Here is a 25047-nt window from a genome sequence, read left to right on the forward strand (position 1 = left end):
TTGTACTTCTACTCCTTAGACTCATCCTAAGGGAATAATCCAAATGTTTCACTGTTATCATATGATGGAATAGAGAAATTGCAGTGTGCTAGGCATTGTGCTAAGTGCATTAATACATAGATTTTTTTAAATCTGTACAATTGACTTAGTAGGTGGGTACTTTCATTAAGTCTCTTCTTGCAAGAGAGGAAACTGAGGCTTAAGGAAGTTAAGTAAAGGTCACTTATTGTGAAGAAGTGGAGAAGTTGGGATTATCTGACTCCAGTGTATGGGTCCTTAATAACTTTACGTGGGTCCAAGAAGAGGGTGAAAAGCTAGTGTTTTTACAAAATGATTAAATCAGGTGTGGAATTAATTAAAGAAACCTCAGCTAAAATTGGAGTCAGGACGGGCCTGTATGGGAACTGTCACACACCCACCATGCATGTCAATTACTCTAAACAAGAAGAGACTTCTGCCTACATCTCTGATAAGAAGGTGTTGCCTACTCTACAATCCACCAGGAAGAAGAAAACGCTCTGTGAGAGTACAGCCCAGCCAATCAGAGACTGTAGCAGCCCAACCAATGAGAAAGCTTCGTACTTTGGACTCCCAGCTTCCTCCAATGGACTCTTTGGTTATTACAGCCCCTCCAAATTGCCCCCTTTCCCTATAAAAGCAAGTTCCCTTTCTTTGTTCTTTGGATTTGCCTGTGGTCCTCCTTCCGTAGTCCTCATATCTGGAATTGCAGTTCCATTGACTATTCCCAGGTAAACTCACTTTTGCTGTTAAATAACTGGCTATTATATTGTTAAAGTTGGCAGGGGCAAACTGTTCCTCGTTCCATTGATCAGAGAGCCTCAGCAGCATTTGGATTTCTAATTAAGTCAGACATTTAATTAGGGATCCTGGGGCTATCACCTAGTCCTTTGAAGTTTTTGTGATGAGTTTTACGTAAAAATATAAAAGAGTCCTAGGCTTCTCTGTGCAAAATGGTGAAGTCAGGTACTGAGTTTGGCACCCTTTGGGGTTGAGGTGGTAGTGAACTGACGGCTTCATAACAACCGGTTACGAACAATCAATTGTATAAACTTGTTTACTTGTCTATCCCTCCTCCAAAACTGTGAGCTCTGTAATAACAGGGATCATGTCTGTCTCATTCGTTGAAATAACCTTAGAAGGTGAGATTGGATTATGGGCAGGCATCCAGCAGTGTCTGCCAAGCTCTCCTGTGCATACAGGAAGACATGTCACAACAATGGTCATTGCAGTGGCATTGTTAGTATTTGTAAAAAAATTGGCAGGACATCTGAGTTGTTTCTAGTTTTTGACTATTTCAAATATAAACATTTGTGTACAGGTTTTTACATGAACATAAGTTTTCATTTTTCTGGAATAAATGCCCAGGAATGCTATTGCTGGTTTGCATGGTGGTTGCATATTTAATTTTTAAAGAAATGGTCAATCTGTTTCCCAGAATTGTGTACTATTTTACATCTGACCAACAATGCGTGAGTGATCCAGTTTCTCTGAATCCTTACCAGCATTTGGTGTTGTCACCCTTTTATTTTAGCCATTTGGATAGATTTGTGTTGATATCTCACTGTGGTTTTAATTTGCATCTCCCTAATAGTTAACAATGTTAAACATCTTTTCATATGCTTTTTTGCCATCTGTATATCCTCTTCAGTGAAATGTCTCTACATATCTCTTTGCCACTTTCTAATTGGGTTGTTTGTTTTTTATTTTAACTGCTGAATTTTGAGCGAGGTTTATATATTCTATCCTTTGTCAGATATGTGGTTTGCAAATATTTTCTCCGAGTCTGTAGTTTGTCTTTTCATCCTCTATAGAGTCTTTCCTGGAGCAAAAATTTTTAATGTTGACAAAGTACATTTTATACATTTTTCCTTTTATAGATCTTGAAGATTTTCTCCTACATTTTCCCCCCAAGTTTTGTAGCTTTACGTTTTACATTAAAGTCTATTATCCATCTTGAGTTAATTTTTTGTATAAGGTGTGAGATTTGGGTCAAATTTCATTTTTTCCCCCTTCTTTGGATGTTCAATTACTCCAGCACCATTTGTTGAAAAGCCTCTTTTTCCTCCATTGGATGACTTTTGCATTTGGGTGTATTTGTGTGGGTTTGTTTCTGGGTTCTGTATTGTGTCCCATTGATCTATGTGTCTTTCCCTCTGCCAGTAGCACACAGACTTGATTACTGTAACTATAGAATAAGTCCTGAAAGCAGGGAGTCTGATTTCCTCCCATATTATAATTCTTTCCCCAAAATTGTCTTAGCTATTCTAGTTCCTCTGCCTTTCCGTATAAATTTTAAAAATATATATATATATATTTATTTATTTAATTACTTCGGCTGTGCCAGGTCTTAGTTGCAGCACGTGAGATCTTTTAGTTGTGGCATGCGGACTTCTCAGTTGCAGCATGCATGAGGGACCTAGTTCCCTGACCAGGGATTGAACCTGGGCCTCCTGCATTGGGTGTGTGGAGTCTTACCCACTGGACCACCAGGGAAGTCCCCCATATAAATTTTAGAATAAGCTTCTCTATATCTGTAAAAAGTCTTGCTGGAATTTAGAGAAGAGTGACGTTAAATCTACAGATGGATCTGAAAAACTGACATATTTACTATATTGAGTCTTTCAATCCATGAATGCTGTATGTCTCTCATTTATCTCTTTGATTTCTTTCACCATCATTTTATAATTTTCAGCCTATAAGTCTTATACACGTTTTGTTAGATTTACACCTAAGGATTTCATTTTTTTCTGAGTGATTGTAAATGGTATTTTAATTTGTTAGTTATATAAATACAATTGATTTTTGTATGTTCATGTTATATCTTATGACCTTTCTAAACTCACTTATTAGTTCTAGGAGTTAAATATTTTTTTTTTGTAGGTTTCTTGGCATTTTCTACATAGACAATTATGTCATCTGTGAGTAGGAACAGTTTTCCTTTTCTATCTATATGCATTTTATTATGTTTTTTCTTGCCTTATTTCTCTGGCTAAGACTTCCAGCATGATGTTGAATAAGAGTGGTAAGAGGGTTAATCCTTGCCTTCATTCTTATCTTAGGCAGAAAGCATTCAGTCTTTCACCATTAAGTATAATGTTAGCTGTAGGTTTTTTGTAGATGTTCTTTATCAAGTTGAGAAGTTTCCCTCTCTAGTTTTCTGAGTTGTTTTTTTTTTTAAAATCATGAATAAGTGTTGAAGTTCACCATAAGATTTTTTTTACAATTGATATGATCGTGTAATTTTTCATCTTTTGCCTGGTAACACAGTAGATTTTTTTTTTTTTTTTTTGCGGTACGCGGGCCTCTCACCGTTGTGGCCTCTCCCGTTGTGGAGCATAGGCTCTGGATGCGCAGGCTCAGCGGCCATGGCTCACGGGCCCAGCCGCTCTGCGGCATGTGGGACCTTCCCGGACCGGGACACGAACCCGTGTCCCCTGCATCGGCAGGCGGACTCTTAACCACTGCGCCACCAGGGAAGCCCCACGGTAGATTTTTGAATACTGAACCAGCCTTGCATCCCTGGAATAAATCTTACTTGGTCATGGTATATAATTCTTTTTATGTGTTATCAAATTCTATTTGCTAATAGTTTAAGAACTTTTGCATCTATATTCATGAGGAATATTGGTCTGTAGGGTTTTTTTCCTTTTACATTGTTTTCATCAGGTTTTGATATCAGGGTGATATTAGCATTATAAAGAGGACTGAGAGATATTCTATTCTCTTCTATTTTCTGGAAGAGATTTTGTAGAACTAGTGCTAATTCTTATTTAAACATTTGGTAGAATTGTACAGTGAAAACATATGGGCCTGGATATTTGCTTTGGGAGAGTTTAAATGAATTCAATTTCATTCATAGACAAAATTTTGGAGACAGTGCAAAGATTGGTGATTGTCAGGGGTTCAAGGGGGAGTAAATGAGGGATGAATAGGTGACACACAGAAGGATTTTTAGGGCAGTGAAACTATTCTGTATGGTACTATAATGGTGGATACACATCATTATACAGTTGTCAAAACTCATAGAACATACAACATGAAAAGCGAATTCTGATGTGAACTGTGGGTTTTGAGTGATAATGATGTGTCAGCATAGGTTCATCATTTGTAGCAAATGTACTGCTCAGGTTGGGGACGTTGTCATGGGGTGAGAGGTGGGGTTGGCTTCGGGTGTGTCAGGGCAAGGGTATGTGAGAACTCTGTACTTGCTGCTCAGGTTTGCTATACACTTAAAACTGCTCTAGAAAACAATCTATTAATTAAAAAAAAAAAACAAAACACAGCTCTGAGCCTGTGTGGTTGCAAAATGGGTGCTCTTACACCATTGTCGCCATCCCTAGTGTTCAGCTCGTGACTCGCATCGTGCCTGTATTGGGCTGCCTTGTGTAGACACCTCCGGACTTCATGCTGTGAGCAGGTGGCCGGCTGTTGTGCCTAAGTCTGAGGCTGCCCTGGACTTACTCCAGTTTGATCTGCTGTTCTGCTACCTCCTTCTTCCCTGTGTCTTGGTAGGTCTGGAACCTCGGAACTAGGCAGACTTGAGTGGCAGCCTGCCTAAGCCTCTTTCTCCTCATCTGTATAAAAGGGGATATTACAAGATTATGATGCAAGGTGCCCAGGGCGCTGCCTGGGACAAGGGGTAATTCCTTCCGCTTCCTTTCTCCTCTCCCAGTGGTGTGGCTTAGGGTGGCCCACTCTGGAAAGGCAGCCCTTTCAGAGTAAGAAGTAAGGAGGCCGGTGGGGGAAGGTGAATGGAGAGGGACGACCCCCAGGACCCTGCACACAGTGGCCAGGCCAGCTAGTCAGTGCCCTTTCCCACGATGGACGCACGTCTCAAGATATGCTTGTTTCCTGGGCCCCCCTGAGGGTGGGGGTGGGAGCAGGGAGCACATGGGGTGACGGGGGCAGGATGTTGGTTTTCAGCTGACAAGAGCTACTCCGTTTCCGATTCTCACAGGCGACCTGAATGCCCATCACATCGGGCAGGGAGAGCTGCCCAGATCTGACACTAACCCCTTGTCGAAGTGGCTGGCAGGCCCCCGGGGCGAGGGGACGCCTGTGGGCCAGCGGAGGCTGAATGAATTTGGAGCCTGTGAATGAGGTGGGGTTGGCATCCCTTGAGACAAACTCCCTCTTTGTTCCTGAGCTGTACCTCCTAGACACGGGCAGTGCCAGCTTTCTTCACTCCATCCTGTCCACATTCTCTGGCCCAACTCAGCTGTGCAGAGAGGCACAGAGGCTCCCATGTTTTAAGCCCTAAAAAGAATCCGTTAATTTGTGTCTCGGAGACCCAGAAGCAGCCTGCAGCCTGCACGGCTGGGGTCGTAGAAATGAGTGTTGACAAGGCAGCAGTTTTCAAACATTTTTTTGACTGTAGCCTTTAGTGAGAAATAAATTTTGCATCATGACCTTGTCACATACACAGACACCTTCATGTACACCCTCACGCATAATTTAAACATTTAAAAAAGGAAATAAAATAGACTAGACAGTGTCAGAGTGCAATGAAGATACTGTTTTGGTGAAACGCTCTTTTCTGTGTCACTGAAAGGAAAGGTGTATTCATTTCAATGCACATTGGGTGTGTGTGTGTCTTGGGTCATGATATAAATCGTCTTTCCGACTGTGGATTGTGGTTAAACAAAGATTGAGAAACACTTGTCTGGATCACTGTTTCCCCAACTATATATTAAATCGTCAGCTTGGAGAAGGATGAAACGTGTGCTTTTTAAAGGCCCTGAAAATTCCTGCAGTAAAGACATCCGTGGAACTTTGCTAATCCAGTGTGTTGCTTTGGATCACCCCTTTCCTCCAAATCCTCGTACTACCTCATGGAACTAATATTTCACAGCACACAGACGTAGAAGGAATCTGAAAAGTCCCCTAGAATTTCCTCAAGGGTTTCAGCAGCAGGGTGAGGGGAGGCTGCTTCAACAAGAAGGAAGTTCCTAAATCTGTTACATTGCTGGTTGCCTTGCAAGATTGTGTCTGAAAAATTTCTCCTGCTAAAAATGTTTGAAAACGGCAAGTCTAGTTGAACTTGCTTGTGTTTTGATTAGAGAAACTGAGGCCCAAAGAAGGGAAGGGACTGGCCCAAGGTCACCCAGTGAAGTCATGTTAGAGCTGGGACTCAGTTTTGCTGAGTTCTTAACGGTAACCCTCTGACCCCACCTCCAGGGTCAGATAAACACCCTGTTGCTGGGGGCCTCGGGGGCCTGGGACGGGGCATCAGAGGGCCAGCCTGGCCTTATCCCTTGTCCCCTGCTCTGTTGATTACCTTTTGAGAATGGTTTGACTACTCTGTATTTGAGCTTTCTCATCTGTAAGATGGTAAATAAAGATACTACCTTAAAAGAGTAGAGTATGAGGTACTATATGACACGTCTTTGAAAAGGCAGATATTTTATAATAAATATAAGTAGCTTATTTCTTTTTTCTAAGCCTCAGAAGCGAGGTTCTATAGTTCCAACCAAGACGTTACCAACCCTATTGTATTGTAACTTAATGATTTTTTTTTTTTTTTTTTTTTTGGCCGAGCCTCATGGCTTGCGGGATCTTAGTTCCCCAACCAGGGATCGAACCTGTGCCCCCTGCAGTAGGAGCACGGAGTCTTAAACCCTGGACTACCAGGGAAATCCCTGAACATTCTTTTCTGTTGTCCAACTCTAAGAAGAGTTGCTCATTGCTATATTTTAAAAAAGTAAAAATGTTTAGGAATTCCTCTTTTGTCCAACTAAAACTCTATTCTTGTTTTCCCAGAAGTGACTTTGCTTAGATTGTATTCCAACCAGCAAAGAATATCTGTTCCACATCCACAGAGGTGTAAACTAGAATTGTTTTGCATCCAACAGTGTCTGAATATAGTACTGCTCATGAAGCTTCTGTTGAAGGGCCAGGCTTGAATGGTGTGTGATTGCCTGCACCTCTGAATCCTGGCATCCCCTGCACCCTGCTCCTCGTTTCCGGAAGCTGACATCCAGGGACTCTGTCAGTAGCTTCCTGGGTTGAGTTTGGCTGAACGAGAAGCACGGACAGGAGCTCAGAGGGTGGAGGACAGCGGGTTGGGGTATTTATTCCCTTGGTTGCTTCCCTCTACTGAGGGAGTCCTTCCGACCCAGCCTGCTTTAGCTCTGGGTCTAATCACCACTTCCTTGTCTGGCTTTGGCCTGCAGGTAAATGTCTGTCCACTGTTCCTTGTGGTTTCTTCACACCCTGATTGTAACTTTTGTAATTTCTTTATCAACTTTCCCTAAGTTATCCAGTTTGAACGAGACATCTGTTTTCTGCTGGGACCTTGACTTATACACTGTTTCATGTACATTTTCTCATAAAGACAGCATACTTTCTTGCCCTTTTACCATTTGGTGTCCTGACACCTGTTAAAGTACAGAAGATTCACATTTTCCTTTCTTTGGCGTTCCTTGTGTTGAGAGGCAGTGATGAGTAGGACTTCACCCTGGGATGATTTGAAAACCACTGGTGCCTGAAACCCACCTGGAGGTTTGGGTTGCTGGGTCGGGGTGGGACCCCGAGGCACTCTACGTGGGAGCCACTGATGTAGGGAAGGAGGTCTAGCGCTGCAATTTGCTTCTGCGAGACCACAGCTGAGGCCTCTGCCCTGAGCTTCAGTGCCCCACCTGAAGTGTGTGTGTGTTTGTGTGTGCGTGTGCGTGTGTGCATGTTTGTGTGTTTGTGTACGTGTTTGTGTGTGCTTGTGTGTGTGCGTGTGTACGTGTGTGTTGGTCCTTGACTCTGACTGGATCTTCTATAACTGTCCCTAATGCTGGTATCAGGAGAACTTCTGTTCTGACCACATGCACCACTGCCCTCTTGTGGACAGTGACACGGCTGTGACGGTGGCTGAAGTGTCACTTCACGGTCCCTGTCACCTACTGTCAAGACTGAATGGGGCTTCAAGAGGAGGTTTAATCAAGAATAGGAAAGGTTGCACTTAACCACTCTCAAGCAGACAGCTGTCTCCTTTTCTCTAACCGCCTTCAGTAAGGGCCCCCTCCTCGTTCCTGTGCATTCTTATTTCAGGAGCTTGTTCCTTTGTTTAGAATTAGCTCTCCATGAGAAGGGCATGGGGTGAATGAATTGCTTTGCAGAATAACCATGATTAAAAATAAGGCAGAACATTTAGGAAAAAACCCTCAAACACCACAAATTAGCCCCTGGGAGACAGAGCCAGAGAGCAGAGTAGCCAAGCCCCGGGGACCAGGAAGCAAAGTTTCTGGGTGCAGCTGCGCTGCTGAGAATGCCCCACTCACTTCCTCCCAGACGCCCCCTACACCCCTCCTAACGTACCTCCTCCTGGAGATCCCTTCCTCTGGCTTCAGCCTCCTCTTGCCCGCATCTTCTGAGCCTTCTCTCAGCCCCTCCTCTGAGCATCCTCCTGCCTCTGATTTCCAGCCTCCACACCTGCTGCTCTATCCCCTTTCATGCAACGTGCTTTCAGCGGCCCTTTCACAGAAACGATGGTAGCAGTTAGATAGCTGTTTTTCATCAAATTTATGTGCTATATGGTGCATTGATTATTAGTATATTTTAAATTACATTATTATTTTTAGGGATGATATATGATGAAGAGTATTGTGCATTAATCATCAGTGTATTTTATTTTTAAATTGAAGTATAGTTGATTTACAATATTAATTTCAGGTGTACATCATAGTGATTCAGTATCTTTACAGATTATACTGCATTAAAAATTATTAAAAGATAATGGCTATAATCCCCTGTGCTATACAATATATCCTTGTTGCTTATTTATTTTATATGTAGTAGTTTGTATCTCTTAATCCCATACCCCTATCTTTTCCTCCCCCTCTCATCAGTGTATTTCATATTAAACAATTTTTATGATTTTTGGTGGGGGGATATATAAGTAAAAAGGCTAAATGTGTTCCTGAAAAGTGGATGTAATTTTGACCACTTAAATTTACACCAAACAAATTTTTGTGCCATATTTGGACAACTTTTAATAATGATTTTAGGTTGCCCATGATCCCTACCACCATTCCTGCACTGCCATTTTCTGGGTTAATATGAGTCTGTTCACTCATTCAGTGGTGGTTTTTCTTGAGTACATACTTTGTGCCAGGCACTGTTCTAGGCTCTGGGGAGACAGCAAGGAATAAAACTCTCTTCTTTCATAAAGCTCAGATTCTGATGAGTGATGAATGTGTATGGAGTCTCAGGGGCTGGGTCATATTTCATTTGCCTCAATAGGTCCTTCTTGAGTTTTGGAAGTGGGAACAAGCCCCCAAGCTCCTTTTCTTTCACCATCTCAAACATGTGATCTCTTTTGGGTAAATTTTTGGGAGAACTTGGCTACTTATTGGCGATGCCTGGTGACTGGGTTTAATTAACCATTCACAACCTGGTAACTTTTCTAGTAGCTGACGTCACAGTAAGAAGAGGGGGAAAGGGATGCCACCTTCCAGGGCTGAACTAGTTGTCACAGGGCCGCTGGCACTTGTACAAGGTGTGAGAGGAGGTCACACTGCATCAAGGCAGTTTAGCATGGTGTCCACAGTGTAGCTCTGAGGACTCACAGACCTGGGTCCAAATTCTGGCTTTGCCACATATATATCTACACAGCTTTGGGCAGATGACTTAACCTGTCTGAAGCTCATTCTCTGCCAGCTCCCACCCCTACCTCCCACAGAATGAGGAAAATGATAACTGTCACCTAAGGGGCTGCAAGTGGTCAATCAATGAGGTTTTATAAATGTATGTGCGTGGATACAGTGCTTGGTACAGTGAGTGCCTGGCACAAGGCTCAATGAATGGTAGCTATTATTACTAAGTATAATTTAGTGTTACTTCCCTCCTACCAGCTTTACTGAGGTATGACTGACAAATAAAAATTGTATATATTTCAGGTGTACAGAATATTTTGGTATACATATACATTGTGAAATGATTACTACAATCAAGCTGATTAGCATATCTATCCCCTCACATAGTTGCCATTGAAATATCAATATATACTCTCTTGGAAAATTTCAAATATACAATATAAAATTATTAACCTTCTCTACCAGCTGTATCCTATAGTCATCATACTGTACGTTTGGTCTCCAGAACTTATTCATCCTATAACTGAAAGTCTGTACCCTTTAACCAGCATCTTCCCATTTCTCCCAACCCCCAGCCCCTGGTAACCTTATGCAGTATTTGTTAGTGTTTCTTAATTTTCACATATAATGGGAGCTTCTTGATTAACTGCACTGTAATTAGAGAACATATACCATACAGTTTGACAAATGCTGAGACAAGGGAAATACAGGTTGATACAGGTGCATATAGCAAGGCCACAGACAGTCTAGGCAGACTGCCTGGAGGAGGAGTGAGTTATAAGCATAACACTGAAGGATGAGTAGGATACAGCTGGTAGAGAAGGTGTGTATGTTTGCATGTGTGTATGTGTCAGGGAGTAGTGGCTAAAGGGCCTCAGTCTTATGAGGGAGACCCATAAGTGGACAGGACAGGTTCCAATGTAATTTAGTAAATGTTATGATGGAGGAGAGCCTGGAACGTTAGGAGCACAGCAAAGTGTAATGGCTCTGCTTCATGAAGTTATGGATATGTAAAGCTAAAAGGTGTGCTGCATGCTTAAGCTAAAAGGTGTCAGACCTGGGTTTGAGTCCTCTTTTGCTCTTAACAATTTTACTTTGGGCTAGATAATAAACTTCTTTCAGTCTGTTTTCTCATCCTTACAATAGGACTAAAAATCCCTGCCTGGCAGGATCCACATGAAGCTATCTGAGATACATCAGATACAATCAAGCAATTAACAAAAGGCAGGTGTCAGGGCTCCGCTAGTGGGAGTGATTTTAATCCCTGGGTGTCAGTTCTTACAATGTCACAATGGGCATCTGGCCCACAGAGAGACTCTCAGGTCATGCTGCCACTGCAAAACACCCAGGAGGCACGGCAGCAGGTAGAGAGGACAAGAATAGCCAGGCGCCCTGACAGAAGGAGGCTGTGAGCATGGCACGCTCTGGCCAAGGAAGAGTCCAGCAAGCTGGAGGATGTTGAAAGCTGCGTGCGCAGAGCACTGGGCCGGAAGATTTGGGCCCTCCCAGCTATGCACAGGCTCATCCAATGAGCTTGGCCCTCCTGAGTCTCAATTTCCTTAAATGAAAAATGCATTGACATATATACACTAATATGTATAAAATAGATAACTAATAAGAGCCTGCTGTATAAAAAATAAATAAATAAAATGAAATTAAAAAAAAAAAAGAAAAATGCAGGAGGAGTTTACATGGTAGGTTTGATCCTTCCCACCCGCAGTGGAGAACTAGATTGAGAAGAACTCAGAAGCTTTGTCCAGATTCAGTAGGAAAAAGCGTTCAGATCCATCAGTAGTGTCTGCTCTGAGTGACAGGGAAGTGGCAGCATGTGGGCCACATATTTTTATTCCTGGAACTTGCTAGGAACCCCTAACATTGTTGTGTGCTTATTTTGTACCAAGCACCATACTAAATGCATCATGTGAATTATATAATTTAATTCTCTTAACAACCCTGTTAAGTCAGGGACTATTATTATCCTCATTTTACAGATGAGGAATTTGGCACAGAGAGGTTAAGTAATTTGCCCTAAGTCATACAGTTGTTAGCTGTGACCAGAGTCTCCTCCAGCTCTCGTAGTCCATTGAGACTGAAAGCTCTTTGAGAAGAGGAGCTTTATCATACTTACTTTTGAATCCCTAGGGCCTGGTAGGCTTTCAGACCATGTTTATTTCTATGCTGAACTCAGTGGTTCTAGCTGAACATACAATCATTGGGGGCCTCTAAAAATTTTCTCACACTTGGACCCAGCCTCAGATCCCTTGCACCTGAATCTCTGAGGCTGGGGCCTGGGCACCTGATTCATGATTCTGGCTAAATATTCTGATTCTTTACCGAATGCTAGCCCTCCTTCTCTGTTCCTGCTTCATGGCGCTGGGGGGTGCTGTTGGATAGTCTAAGAATTAATAGCCCCCTCAACCCAGGAAAGGCGTTTCTTTCTGTTTTCAAATTTGTTTTGTGTATCTCCTCTCCCGAACTTGGAGAACTTGAGAGATTGACCTGCACTAGACTTTCTGTGGCTCTTTTGAATGTTAACCATTGATGTTTAAGCAAATAGATGTATAAGATGGTGAGTCTGCAGTTTTGTTTTGTTTTCAGCCTTCCTTAGGAGCAGGAGTCTGTGTTCAGGAAGAGAAGGTTTTCAAGGAATCATGTGAGGTGAGGTGGTCTGAATAATAGGTCCTCAAAGGTGTCCATGTCCCAATCCCCAGAACCTGTGCTATGTTACCTTACATGGCAAAGGGAACATTGCCGATGTGATTAAGTTAATGATCTTGAGATAGGGAGATTATCCTGTGGATCCAGTGTACTCACATGTGTCCTTAAAAGCTGGAAGTGGATGCAGAAGTTTAGATCAGAGAAGGGGCTGTGAGGATAGAAGCAGAGCTAGAGTCAGAGGGGGCTTTGAAGATGCTTTGTTGATGGCGTTGAATATAGAGGAAGGGGCTACAAGCTTGTCATGGGATGAAGGCAGCCTGTAGAAGCTGGAAAAGGGTTTTCCCCTACAGCTTCCTAAAAGAACACAGTCCTGCCGACACTTTGATTTTAGCCTAGCAAAATCCATTTTGGACTTCTGAACGCCAGATCTGTAAGATAATAAAATTGTGTTTCTTTAATTGCTATATTTATGGTAATAATAGCAGCAATATGAAACTAATACATGAAGAATACCTGAAATGTCTCCCCATGGTAGACATTACTGCTTGGCTACCTAATGGACATTCCTAACCCCCTCCTCCCTTGCCTTCTTCCCAGGTACTTGTATTTCTAGCCTGCTTTGTACTCTGGTGATCATGTGACCCAGTGAGTCATAAGGAAAAGTCAGCAGGGGAAAGTGTCTTCTTTCCTGAAAAAAGAAGCTAGGTACTCAGCGAGAGCTCTCTCTCACTGTCTCAGCCACTCCCTGATTTCTTACTTTGAGAACATACTGTGAGAATGTGATGTCTAGAGCTGCAGCAGCCGTCTTGGGACCATGAGGTGAAAGTCCATACATCACACCCTTAACCATCCTTAGGATCTGAAACCATTGCTAGGTCATCCCAATGCATCATAACTGTTATACTTCACTTTCTAAAATATGTCCCTAATTGCTCTTTCAGGAGCCACATAATTTCCTCCAGAGAATTATATAAAAATCAATAAATATTTATTGACTGCCCCAGGCTCCAGGCTGAGCATTGGGATGAAGATATGGATTAAGCATTCCTGTTCTGGAGGAGTTCACAATGTATTTATACGATTTTTTTCAGTTACAATTATGCCAGAAACCCAACTTTATTGTGGTGCTGTGAGACTCAAATGAGACAAGAAATAAATCTAAGGTAACTAGCATGGTGCTTAATAAATGTTAGTATACTGTGATTATTAGAGGACTTTCAGTTTAGAAAGCTCTTTTTTTTTTTTTAACATCTTTATTGGGGTATAATTGCTTTACAATGGTGTGTTAGTTTCTGCTTTATAACAAAGTGAATCAGTTATACATATACATATGTTCCCATATGTCTTCCCTCTTGCGTCTCCCTCCCTCCCACCCTCCCTATCCCACCCCTCCAGGCTGTCACAAAGCACCGAGCCAATATCCCTGTGCCATGCGGCTGCTTCCCTCTAGCTATCTACCTTACTACGTTTGTTAGTGTGTATATTTCCATGACTCTCTCGCCCTGTCACAGCTCACCCTTCCCCCTCCCCATAACCTCAAGTCCGTTCTCTAGTAGGTCTGTGTCTTTATTCCTGCCTTACCCCTAGGTTCTTCATGACATTTTTTTTTCTTAAATTCCATATATATGTGTTAGCATACGGTATTTGTCTTTTTCTTTCTGACTTACTTCACTCTGTATGACAGACTCTAGGTCTATCCACCTCATTACAAATAGCTCAATTTCGTTTCTTTCTATGGCTGAGTAATATTCCATTGTATATATGTGCCACATCTTCTTTATCCATAGAAAGCTCTTTTATATGTTTTTCATTTTCATCTTCATACAGATCTTGAAAATAAGGAGAATAAAATTGTTACTCTCCATTTGCAGATGAGGAAACAGAGACCCAGATTTTGTAATACTTTCTTAGTGGCACTGAAACCCCATGGCTCGGTGCTCAGTAGGTCCCAAGTTTCCTAATTTCTGCTTTGCTGCTTTTTTCCCTCATGGATCATTCAATGTCAAAACAGGTAAAAATCATCTGGCTCAGGGATGGCAACTAGATTTTTATTTACTTCATGTGTCAGCTCTGGGCTACTTGTCCCAATTGCCTGAAGCAATGTATTATGTCCTGCTTATGGGGAAAGGGTGCTGTGATTGATTAGTAATGTCTGCATGGTCTTTTGGTGGATGAGTGAGGGTGGCATGTACTTGCTCTACCTGATCTAGTCCAACTCTCTCACTTAACCAACAAAGAAATGAACTTTAGAGAAGGAAATTGACTTACTCAAGGTTACATAATGAACTAGGGGCAGGGCTGGGACTAATGATTTTTCTCACTTCAGTCCAGCTTCCAAGACTACCAGTCATACTTAACTATTTAAACATCCTTTTTCTAGGGAACCCTCATACACTGTTGTAGGAAAGTAAATTGGTGCAGCCACTGTGGAAAACAGTAAGGAGATTTCTCAGAAATATAGAAATAGAGCTGTCATATGACCCAGTAGTTCCACTCCTGGGTATATATCCGAAAAAACCAAAAATACTAATTTGAAAAGATGCATGCACCCCAATGTTCATAGCAGCATTATTTTCAATAGCCAAAATATGGAAGCAACTTAAGTGTCCATCAATAGATGAATGGGTGCAGAAGATGTGTTATTTATGTACAATGGAATACTACTCAGCCATAAAAAGAATGAAATTCTGCCATTTGCAACAACACGGATGGACTTGGAGGCTATTATGCTTCGTGAAATAAGTCAGAGAAAGACAAATACTGTATGATATTACTTATATGTGGAATCTAAAAAATACAACACACTAGTGAGTGTAACAAAAACGAAGCAGACTCACAGATATAGAGAACAAACTAGTGGTTACGAGTGGGGAGAGGGGCAAAATAAATAGGGGTAGGGTAGTAAGAGGTACAGACTACTACGTCTAAAATAGATAAACTACAGGGATATATTGTATAGCCCAGGCAATATAGCCAATATTTTATAATACTATAAATGGAGTATAACCTTTAAAAATTGTGAATTACTATGTTGTACACCTGAAACTTACACAATATTATACATCAACTATACCTCAATAAAAGAACTTAAAAAAAACCCCATTCTTTTTCTTACCTCAGCGGATTTCCATTGTTTAAGTGGAAATCATCGAGGCAACCTAGAACATTAAAGACCATAGGCTCTAATCTCAGCTATGATGCTCTGTAGCATTAAACACACTAATCTTGTTGTGCTTACAGATGAATCTGCTTCCCCTGGATATCTTCCCCTATCTCAAAGAAACTGGACAGCACTGTGTACTAGATGTTGCCTAAGACATGTCAGCCAAGAAGTTTAACATGAAAGAAACACTGTGGCATAGACTCTGTAGAGACCTTGAAAGGCAGCTTGAGTCAGTCAGTTGGGCTCTCAGTGTGTGTCAAGGCTGTAAGCTGGAGAGGAAAGAATGGCTAGATTTGCATTTTGCAAGAAATAAAACAAAAGAAGCAATCCTTTCACCTCCCAGGTTACAGAACTCTGGCTTGATTTTTGACATGTGACTGGGCTTTGGAAAGAATCCCATTTCCCATGGGTATTTGGCCTTTTGTGAGAGAGGCTGGGTTGTTCTCAGGTTTTTAAGTAATCAAAAGCTCTGGGCCCTTCGGGTTTGGAGGGAGAACAGTGACCCAGGCTGATGTGGGGAACTCTGACTGGCTCTTTCAGTTAACTGTAGCTCCTTAAGCCCTGGGATGTATGCTTGGGCTTGCAGGTGAGAAGTAGCATTTCTATGGTCTGAACAACAACATAAATTACTTCTGCACTTTTCAGAGAGGGGCCTTGGGGTCAGAGGGAGTCTGTGAAAATTCTGCTTATCAGTGACAGTGAACTGGAGTGGCCTGGATAATTGAATCTGTATACTGGGTCTTCTAGCAGAAACATTATAGACCATAAATGCAGAACCAGATCATAAAAAGTTAGCCTTTATGGTTTAGTATTACTATTGCCCTAAAAGTCAATAGTTTAATTTTTAAATACTCCATGACATTTCAAAGTTTACAAAGTTCTTTTCCACGTATCATCCTGTTTGTTGATTTTCCACGAGTGGCAGGGGGGAGTCTCCCTATTTTAGAGGAGAGGCAACAGAAGTTCAGAGATGCTGAGTGACAGGTGGAAGGTCAGTCTATGAATCACTGGAGAGGCTGGGACTTGACCTGGGACCTTTGGGTTCCCAACCCAGCGGTATTTCTGTCTCATGGTGGCGGCCTTTGCAGGGTGAGTTTGGTTATCTGGAGTCCTGAGGGAGGAGCGGAGGTCAAGGCCAGGGGAGGGGCACGTGTGGTTAGAGCAGTTGGAAGTGTTGGACTCGGGGTGGGCTTGCATCGGTGGAGGGCTGGGCAGGCGGGATTCTGGGGGTGAAGGACACGGCATAACCAGGAGATTGGTTTGTTATCAGCTGTTACTGATTGAATTCTTACTCTGAATTAGGCAATATGTTGCAGGCGTAACGTTCATAACCTCATTTAAGTTGTAGCAAACGCTATTACTTTTAGGATGTGCAACCTGATTCAGGAAGGCTGAACATCTGGCCCAAAGTCACACAGCTTGGGAAGGGACGGGGCCCAGGATAGAAATCTGGTGTATCAGCTCTGAAGCCTGTGCATCTGACGACCACGTGAAGCCCGAAGTGCATGAGCCCATGAGGTGTAGTATTGGGAAATAAAATTGTAAAAGTAGGCTGGGGCCAGCTGGGGAGGCTCTGAGATGCCAAATTAAGGAGCCTTGGGCATTGTCTTGTGGGCAGCGGGGAGCCCCTAGATGGGTAAGGAGAGCAGAAGTCTGCCTCTCCTTCCTGAGTCAAATGGAAATCTTACTTGTAAGTCAAGAGGGCGCACTCCTGGTGCCATTTCCATGGGCTCTCACTCTGCTTTACCCCCATTCCCACTACACCCGTCCAATTTCTTCTAAAAATAAAATAATCATTTAAGAACCTCTGAAATTCTGAAGCCATTCTTGCCGCGAGCTTGGTGAAGGTCCTGCGAGGTTGCAGAGGGACAGTCTGGCCCGGCCGACCCTTGCCGCTCTCTCTGGCCAGCAGCCTCTGCGCGGCTGTTCCCCAGAGAGTGCGCTCTTTGGCATCCTCGACTTACTTCATGTGCCCCTAAATAAACACTGTGGACGTAAATGCTCCCACGGGGCCTTTCTAGGGAGAAGAGTGTTCCTGAAACAAAAACTCAGATGACGTTGACACGGTCCAGCTCATCGGTCTCGCTGACGAGGGACCGAATTCCCGGCGGCCCATTCCGGTCTTTGCTGATGCCACAGGGCCTGGCCTGGACTCCTTGCTGGCCTCACACGTCAGAGTGGAGGTGGCTGTGAGGGATGTGGGAGCTTGCCGGGACCTTTAGTTGGGGAGTGACGTGATGTGATGGGCTGTGATGGAACGGAGTGGCCTGGTCCAGATGTGCCCCGTGTGTCCTTCACGGGAGGTGTGGCTTCATGTCTGTGGCCCTCCCACCCCCATCAGACAGTAGAGCATGTCTGTCTATTGCTTTATACTTTGTAAGGATTGTATACATACATGAGCTCATTGAATTTTCTCACAGCAACCCTGGGAAATATTATACAAGTTATCTGAAATTTATGGGTCAGCGCACTGAGCCTTAGAGGATGTCTCTTGGACAGATCTCAGCGTCCTATCCTCCTTCTTCCCCGTACAACTGTGTAATTGGGTGAAGTTGGATTTTAAACACTACCAAGGCAGGCACGATGGGGGCCAATTCTTAGGAACAACCCACAGTGTGCTGCTTAGCAGAGGGACTGTGTGCTGTTTATCTGTCATCTGTCCTTGCAGATCCATTCTCTTCTTTACTTTACTCTGCACCCTGGGAAGCTGACCCTAACAGACTCCTTCTGTGGGTTCCATTGCCCCCTGGTTTCTGGCTGGGTTCAGCCAATGGTTGGCACTGACAGGGGATTGGGGTGTGTGTGGAGAGTGACCTGGCAGGGGGTTCTCCCAGCCAGGAGGCCATGAATTGGCTAAGTTCTAGGCAGCCTCGCTGCCACTAACCCCAGGGAACTGCACTCCCCCTTGATGGTTTTCTTGAACTCTGCTCACATCTTAAAGAAGAGCCCCTTTATTCACGTCCCACCCCCATTACAGATTTAGTGTACTACCTGCATCTGCTGGGAACCCATACAGCTCACTACACAGGTAGTGAACTTGAAAAGGTTGTTTGCCACACACATTAAAGAAGGTATGAGTATACATGTCTGCTATTGATCTGCGGGTTGGGTAAGGACGGGCTGTGTCTCTCCAGGCACTAATTGGTGGATTTGAATTTTCTCCCCTGTTGGCCTCTTTCTTCTCCAGTTCCTGCCCAGTCAGGAATTTTCCACCTAGTAAAACTTCCAGATAATTAAATGTCCACTTTAAATGCTGTGAATCTGGAGAGAGTGACTCAGGGGCAAGTGAGAGTTTATTCTGGTGCCAGCGGTGCCTGTTCTGTGCCTCGTGTCCAGTGAGGGCCATGGTGGTGCCGGTGGTCCAGAGATGTGCCCCCGTCAGACTCTTCCTGCCACAACAAAACCCCTGGTCAGCAAGAAGCTTTAACTTAGAGACTGTTCAGTTATGTATGAGTGATAACATTTGTGGACACATTTGTAAAGCGGATGTGATGATTGCCATAGCAAACCCTGGCCAAAGCAGAGAAAGGAGAAAACCCATGAAAAATCCTGCGTCTGATGCAGCTCTGCTCTGATGTCCAGATCAGAGTTGGAATTATGTGCATTTCTTTAAAGGTGCAGACAGTTAATCCCGCAGCTCCGTGCTCTGACCAGAATCTGTCATTTGTATCTGGCAGATTGCTAAAAAGCATCCCCAGTGAATTATTTCTCCTATGTCATGTCCCTTTGCAGTGTGACCTTGCTTGCTCCTCCCAGGGAGGGGCTGGGGTCCATTTCTGCACCTTCTGGAATCTAGGTTGGACTTGTGACTTGTTTTGGTGAGGAGAATGCAGCAGAATTGACATCCTGAGATTTAAGGAGCCTTTTCAGAAGGCTTTTGCTTTCACTCAGAGGAAAACATATTTACTATGTAAAGAAGTCCAGAGTATCCATGTGGAGAGGCCACGAGGAGGAAAACAGACACTCTACAGAGCAGAGAGGAGGGGGTCCCTGCTGAGCTCTGCTGGACTTCCCTGGTGGCACAGTGGTTGGGATTCGCCTGCCAATGCAGGGGACACGGGTTCGAACCCCGGTCCAGGAAGATCCCACATGCCGCGGAGCAAGTGGGCCCGTGTGCCACAACTGCTGAGCCTGGGCTTTAGAGCCCGCGAGCCACAACTACTGAAGCCCGCGTGCCACAACTATTGAGCCCACAAGCCACAACTACTGAAGCCTGCACGCCTAGAGCCCGTGCTCCCCAACAAGAGAAGCCACCGCAATGAGAAGCCCATGTACTGCAGCGAAGAGTAGCGCCGGCTCAACGCAATTAGAGAAAGCCCACCTGCAGTAATGGAGACCCAATGCAGCCAAAAATAAATAAATAAATAAATTTATATATAAAAAAAAAGAGAGACACCACTGCAATGAGAAGCCCGCGCACCTCAACGAAGAACCAATGCAGTTAAAAAAAAAAAGAAAGCCTCAGAACTGGGAGCAAAGAAAATGATTGTCCATCCTCATAACTGAGAGCAAAGAAAATGATTGTTGTTGGATGCCAACAGGGTGTGGCGTGATTATTATTTGGGTGCAGCAGTAGAAAGCTGGTACACTATCATGTCCAGCTTTACTTGACACACAGGGTGATAGGCTTGGAACCCATGAATTCACAAACACTGAGTGAATAGTTTTTCAATACATACTTTATGCATTGTCGTCTACTGGAAAGAGTCCAGTCTGGGATCTGGGTTTGGATCCTGACCCTGTGGGCGATCTTTCTGACCATGACTTTCCACATTGGTTAAACAAATGTGGAGCATCGTGAGCTTATAGGAGATAATGAACGTAAAGCACATGGGCGTAGTGAGCACCAACAAACGCGGCCATTAATTCACCTTTATGACTGTGAAGAGGACAGGGTCTTTGCTTCCAGTATTACAGGTTAGTGAAGAAGTATAGTTAATTTGGGGGATGAATATGATAAAGTCCAAACTAACCGTACAACAGAGTCCAGGCAGGGAGAGAGGGATTCCTTCCAGGGAGTGTCTTCCTAAAAGAGGTGGCATCTGAACCAGGGCTCTCAAAAGAAAATAGATTTTAGCCAGCTGGCAGTCTCCGGCAGTCTCTAGGTGACAGGCGGTCTCCTTAATGACAGCAATTCTTGTCACTTGGGGTTTTATGTATTGTTGCGTTTTATTCCTTGTTTATCTTTGCAGCTTTTTCCTCTTAAAGTACAGTATACCCACAGATCAGCACCAGGGCAGTACAAGTGGGAAGGTGGTAAGTGGAAGGCAGAGTGCTTCAATATGGAGGGGCCAGGATCTGTCCTGCCTTTCCCCCGAAGCCTCCAGCCCTCAAATACCACTGCTCTGAGTGTAAACAGGGATACACCAGCTTGGATTCCAGAGCCACTGAGCAGGGCTGGATTTTAGCCAGTGGCACATGGCATTTTGCCTTCCTAGATCCTTCTGTGTCAGCAGCCAGTGTGTTGGATTTTATACAGTCTGGCCGAGAGTGGCAGTGGCCATGGGCCTCGGCCTACCCTTCTTGAGTTAGGTAGCTAGCGATTCAATCTCAGCTGCATTATAGTTTCAACTTTGGCTACGTTACTTCACTTCTTTGTGTCCAGTTTGCTCCTTTGTAAAATGGAGACACTTAGACCTCTTTTATAGGCTGTTGTGAGGATTAGATGAGGTGACACGTGGAGGACTGCCAAGCCTGTGTCTGGCAGGCTGCTGACCCTCAGCAAATGCTCTTTCTTTTTGTCTCCCTCTCCTGCTCTCACAGGTTGGTTTTCCTTTAAAGAATGCTCCCCTCCCTCTTCCTTACTTTTCTCACTAGTGCTGTCCCTTTAGCTCTGCCTCACTCTTAGCTCCTTCTGTTGGCGGGAAGAGGCCAGCATCATAGCACGTGTGAACACAGCAAGTTTGAAGAAGGATCTGAGTTCAAATCTTAATGCTACTGTTCACTGGCTCGGTGACCTCGGGAAAGTTACTTATGCTTGCTGAGCTTTTGTTTTCTTACTTGCAAAACAGGCATCCAAGTATCTACTTTATACAATCCTTTTGAGATTAAATGACTTAATGAATAAAACATACCCAGTCCGGGGCTTACTCAGTGTCTGTCCCCTTCATCCAGGAATATGTAATCCCCGTCATGTTCCAACTTGTATTTTGGCCAATCACTCTGGCTTCTGTACACACTTCACAGGCAATAACCAAAGGGACTGAATTTAATGGTACTTCGAGAGTTGTGTTCTCTGGTGACTCATCTGGAAAATGGAGCCAGGAAATGCATGAGTGTGCTCTTGGCCTATCCTCGAGGCCTGGTTGTCCTACTTAAGTGGAGCCGGCATCCCGAGAGCAGATTCTGCGGTCGTGTGGCCCAGGGAGGAGCGGGGTTTGCCACCCTTCCACGCCAGATTCTTCCCCAGGGCCTGGGGCTGCAGGAAAAATAAGACAAGGGTCTGCCTCTGAGTAGCTCAGAGTTTAGCAGAAAGGACCAAAATATAAGGGTCTGACTTTACAGTTTGGGCTGCAGATGTTGTCCTCCAGGTGTCCTGGAGTGCAATCTTCTCTCTAACTCCCTCCTGCTCTTACTAAAAGAAGCCTATTCGTTCTCCTCCAGGAACCCTGTTAGGGTTCCTGGATACTCACCACTGTGTGTGTGGGGAGGCCCAGACCTACGGTCTCCCAGCTCATCACAGGAATCCAGGAGGCAAACCCTATTGTCTAAGGCAGGAGGTGCCCAACTTCCACAGGAGATGGCTTGCTTTGGGATGGTTTGGTGGCTGCTGGGTCCTTGGACAGGGGAGCTGTTGTAGCAGTTGTAGTGAAGGGAGTCTGAAGGAGCCTTTTTCTCTATTCTTCTTGTTGCTACTGACCAGGTTTCTTCAAGGGTGGATGATTCTCCTTTCCAAGGTTGAACTTTGGCACTGATCAAATGGACAAATTCTTGCCTGGTAAGTATTGCCAGATGTGGCAGGAAAGGCTGGTACTCACCAATATTCATGTTCTTTTCTTCCTCCCGGGCATGGAGCTCAGCTAGACTCCCAGACTCCCTTGAAGCTATGTGTGGCCATGTGACTGGGCTCTAGCCAGTGGAATGTGGGTGGAAGTAATTGCACCACTTCAAGAACTGGCCCATGTGTGATACTTGCTCTCTTTTTTCACCCACCTGCTGTATGGAAAGAACTCTGAGGACCTACACGGAAGGGGCCTGGGTCCCTGAATAACACATAGAGCAAGCCTCCCATCCCTACCACCTGGCACTGGGCTATGGCATAAGACAGAAATAAACTTGTAATGGGTTCGACTATTGATTTAGGCCCTCAAGTGATTTCCTATAAAGTGACTTGCTGCCCCCATTTCTAGATATAACAGAAACTGACCTCATTTGAGGTGGCCCTTTTCAAAGAGTCAATTATACAAGTGACCAGGAAAATCCAATACAGTGAGATGAAGTGGTAACAGGGACATGCAGAGGCTCTGGGAGCTCAGAGAAGGCTCTTAACTCAGGCTTGGAGGCTCATTCAGGAGAAACTCTGCTGAGCAACTCAGAGGGCAAGGTGGGGGATGGTGAAGACGAGGAGGAATAGGCAAGCAGGCACTAAGGAGTCTGGGGCAGAGTAAGTGGTAGGAGGTTGAGGCCTCCGTCCAAGGCCAAGTTAGGAGTCCCAGTTGAAGGAGAAGCAAGGAGCCCTAGGGCAAAGCTTTAAGATCTTGAGTCTTGTAAGAGCTGGCTTGGTTGGCTTGGTTTTAGGATTCAAGTCTGGGGAAGGGTGTGTGCAGTTGAACAGGAGATGAAGCAAACAGAGCCGTCCAAAGTCTCCAAATTACTGTCAGTTGGCCGGACCTACCATAGGATCTGCAGGGAAGCCCCTACGTGCGTCTGACGTATTCTAGGTAGGGAGTGGAGACGGGTGATGGGTTTGAGATCCATTTAAGAGAGGTGATAGCAGGACTTGGTGACTGCTGGGAAGAGAGGAGTTGAGGCCAGTATCCAGCTTTTTGGTTCAGGTGTCTGAATGGAAGTTTCTGCCATTCACTCACAGAGGGGACTTGGGATGAGCGGTATCGTGGGATAGGCATGAAAATGAATCTGGTTTGGGGAATCTTGGGTTTGAAGGGCCATTCAGTTCCTGGCTCCATTTTCCAGATGAGTCACAGAGAACACAACTCTAGAAGTGTCATTAAATTCAGTCCCTTTGGTTATTGCCTGTGAAGGGTATACAGAAGCCAGAGTGATTGGCCAAAATACAAGTTGGAACATGATGGGGGACTACATATTCCTGGATGAAGGGGAGAGATATTGAGTAAGCCCTGGATTGGGTATGCTTCATTCATTAAGTCTAAGTCATTCAATCTCAAAAGGATTGTATAAAGTAGGTATTTGGATGCCCATTTTGCAAGTAAGAAAACAAAACCTCAGTAAGCATAAGTAACTTTCCTCAGGTCACTGAGTCAGTGAACAGAAGTTTGAAGGGCCTCTGGGACACCCCGCAAGAGAAGTCCAGTAGGCAGATAGCGATTTGAGTCTGGATCTCGTGAGTGTGGTTGGAGCTGGAAGGGAGTAAGTGAGAGGAGAAGCAGGCCAAGACTGAATCCTTGGGAGCACCGACACTTATGGGATGGACAGACAAAGGAGGGCCCTTGTAGCTCCTTTGGGTTTCCCCCAGCTCCCAACAACAAGCCTCTCTTCCTGTTTAGGATACAACCATGCAACGCCCGGATGGTTTCTTCAGCTTCGTTTCCCTTAGACTAGCTGTTGGCTAAGGCCCAAACATGCTCCCTTTCAGAGCCCACCTAAGCTGGGATAACCCCACCAAGGCAAGTTCTGTTCTGCATTAGGACCCTGCTCTCCTAAGTCTTTATATCCAAGCTTTGGCTTTCCACCCCCACTGCTTCAGCCTCAGTCTTGGAATTGGAGTTGGTGGCAAGGCCTCTGGCTGCATAATTCATTAAGGGTCCCGCTGTCCTCCTCAGGCAGCCCACTGACAGTCTGACTCAGGCGTGAGTTCACACTTTGGGAATTTTAATAAATGTTGTGCATCCCAGCCAGCCCAGATTTCTCTGTTTCTGTGCCAGTGTCTTCTCTAAGGTGATCCCTTCCCATTTGTCATCCTCTGTGCCAGACTTCCTCTGGCCTTTTAATTAAAGTCCCCCACCAAAGAAGAAAGCATTTAGAAGGTGTGGTGAATGCTCCTTTAAGCTAATTGACCAAGGTGTCTGAACATTCATGTGGTTTTGTTTGAAGAGTCTGACCTGGGTCAGGAACATTTGCTTTCCATGGGGTTCAATTTTTTCCTTCTTGAAACTTCCACAGAACATTTTTTTTTCAGATTGATCTGAGCCAAATATTCCCCTAACTTGCCTAAGTTGTCACAGATGATTATCTGGCAAAAAAAAAAAATACTGTAGACCTATCTAATTTGGTGTTATTGGTTGCAGAATGATCAGATTCCATAAAAATCACCCAGAGGATTTCTCCCAGCCCTTATGAAAGCATTACCTGGGTGTTGCGCTCCATGCCAGAAACCACTATGATTCCTAATGGGGTCTTTTAACCACCATGCTACTCTTTTTATCTCTAAGACTGCTTTTCCTGCAGTGACCCAGTGGCTTCACTAGGAGATGGATCCTCCAG

General features: G+C 44.3%; 1 long non-coding RNA gene across 2 annotated transcripts in view; it reads left to right on the plus strand.

The window, feature by feature from the left end:
* The first annotated feature begins 642 nt into the window (after positions 1 to 642).
* LOC132432374 (uncharacterized) overlaps positions 643 to 25047 on the plus strand; it is a 184792-nt gene continuing 160387 nt past the window's right edge. Inside the window, exon 1 of one of the 2 annotated variants that reach the window (XR_009520883.1) lies at positions 643 to 749. This is a non-coding gene — a long non-coding RNA (uncharacterized lncRNA). The remainder of the gene's footprint in view (positions 750 to 25047) is intronic. The other variant, XR_009520880.1, reaches the window with a different exon arrangement.

This window comes from Delphinus delphis, chromosome 1 (genome assembly GCF_949987515.2).
Source record: "Delphinus delphis chromosome 1, mDelDel1.2, whole genome shotgun sequence".
In the NCBI taxonomy this organism is placed as follows: domain Eukaryota; kingdom Metazoa; phylum Chordata; class Mammalia; order Artiodactyla; family Delphinidae; genus Delphinus; species Delphinus delphis.